Below are 2,309 nucleotides of genomic sequence, written 5' to 3'. Positions count from 1 at the left end.
GAAGACCCAGGCATCCTGCTCCCTGGCCCCGCCCCAACTCTGTCTAACCCCCTCCTACCCTTCACTGAAGTAGGGCACAGTAACAAAGGCTTGAGTTCCTGGAATCTTCCCTCATACACCTGGTGGTGGAGAGGGGGAGGGAGAGCTCTGATTGGAAGGGTGTATGTGGGTGTTGTGTGTATATTGTACGTGTACACACATACAAACACAAATGTAATATATACATAGTTTTGGTGGAGGTTGGAGAGGAGAAGGAATGAATACACGAGGCCCTCTAGTGGAAACAGAGGGGTCTAAGCAGTTCTTGACTGTTCTGAGACTTGTTGGAAGAGAATCCTCCATTTTTATCAGAAATATATTTGCTGAGTAATAGGGTTTGGAGTATCGTTGTTGCATCTGAACTGGAGATATGAGGCAGCGGTTGGAGAGGACCTGTTTCTCTGCTCCTGTCTCCCCTCTAATCTTAAAAAGACAAGGACACTCCCCATCCTTCATCTCCCCTTCCTACATGACCTCCTCAGTCATTAAATCATAAGCACTTTTTTTTTGAATTAAAAAAATTTTTTTATTTATTTTATTTATTTTTGGCTGCATTGGGTCTTGGTTGCTGTGTGTGGGTTTTCTCTAGTTGTGGCGAGCCGGGGCTTCTCTTGTTGCAGAGCCAGGCTCTAGGCATGTGGGCTTCAGTAGTTGTGGCATGCGGGCTCAGTTGTAGCACGTGGGCTCAGTAGTTGTGGCTCTCGGGCTTAGTTGCTCTGCGGCATGTGGGATCTTCCTGGACCAGGGCTTGAACCCGTGTCCCCTGCATTGGCAGGCGGATTTTTAACCACTGTGCCACCAGGGAAGCCCCAAGCACTTTTGAAGGTTTATTACGCACCAAGTCCTGTACTTTGTTCTGCAGGACAGCCAAAGACATAGATAGCCCAGCTTAAGGACTGCACCAAACAGTGGCTTGGTTGTGTGGGTATGTGTATAAGCCATCCTAAACAAACATACAATATAAGTAAGAACAGGTCCCCTAGTTCCTCTTCCAATCAGTTTTCTGCCCCTGAGCCCCTCATCTAGAAATCCTGGAATGATACCAATCCTTAAGGCACTCAGCTTTCCTCGCAAATAACACTTGCAGTGCTACCACCCTATGTACGACCTGTGTTTTTTCACTCTGTCATCCTCAGCTATGTTCCTACATGAAGTTAAAGATGCTCCTTTTAAGACATTTTTTGAGACTTCAAAGTGGGGCATGAGGTGATCTCTCTAATAAGCAATAAGTTGGAATCGGTCATACTCTAGGCTTGCATCTTCTTTCGGATCTGTGCTCCATCATACCCCAGTCAGTTATTGGTGGGGGTGGGAGGAAGAAAGGCCAAGAAACATCTAAGGAGGAGGCGTCTAATGCCTACAGTTCCAGGTGCTCATTTCTTTAATCAACCACATCATAAAAATCAGAAAGAAAGAAACCGCAATGAACAAAGGGAAAGGAAAAAACAACAGCTTTGTTCTCCCCAGCCTCTTCGTTCCCCTCTTCCTCTTCAGGGTGGTGGGGGACACATCCGGGGTTCAGGGCTGGGTCCCAGGCAGGTCTGCTAGGCAGACAATTGAGTTTCACTTCCCGTCAACCCCAGAGCTGAGGCAGGATGTCTGAAGGCATAGTGCGGGGCCTAGGGTAGGGTGGTCAACAGGGGCCACTTTAGGATTGCTTCTTGCAGAAAGGTCCTTTGATTAGCCCACTAGTACTCCTCAGGTAGTACAGTCAGTGCCAACACATCCCTCTAGTTTTTAGATGCTTCAGCTCACTCTTACCTTTAGTAACAAGGCTATGGACAGGATACTAGACCAGTAGGGCTGAAGGACAAATTGGTGAAAGAAGAGCAGGGATGAAGGATGGCAGTGTTAGAACATTTGCAATGACAGTGTATTGAATGCAAATCAGTTTTTAAATGAGTCTTTTTGAGATCTTCTGAGTTGGGCCTCTGGTGGGACTCAGGAAGGTGGAGTATGGAAGAGAAGCCAAGCTGTGACCCCATAAAACTTCTGAAGCTTCATTTCAAAGCTTTACTAAGTTCCTAGTCAGGCATTGCTCTGTTTTTTGTTTGTTTGTTTTCTAAGTGGGACATGCAGCCTAGCGTTGGAGGTGGTCACTAACTGGTTCTGTTGGACATTAACCTAAGCCAAAGTGGGGGATTTGGAGGAAGGTAAATGGGTTGATGAGGAAAAAGCAACATGGGGGGGCAGGAAGAGGGCAGGGCAGACACCTGAGGAGAGGAACTTGCAGTCGGCCCCTCCCAAGCTGTGAGGGAAACGAGTTTAGC

Source organism: Monodon monoceros, unplaced genomic scaffold (assembly GCF_005190385.1).
Source record: "Monodon monoceros isolate NGI ecotype Baffin Bay Population unplaced genomic scaffold, NGI_Narwhal_1 Super_Scaffold_6, whole genome shotgun sequence".
In the NCBI taxonomy this organism is placed as follows: Eukaryota; Metazoa; Chordata; class Mammalia; order Artiodactyla; family Monodontidae; genus Monodon; species Monodon monoceros.
The sequence above is the reverse complement of the archived record's forward strand: the minus strand, read 5'-3'. Positions refer to the sequence as shown.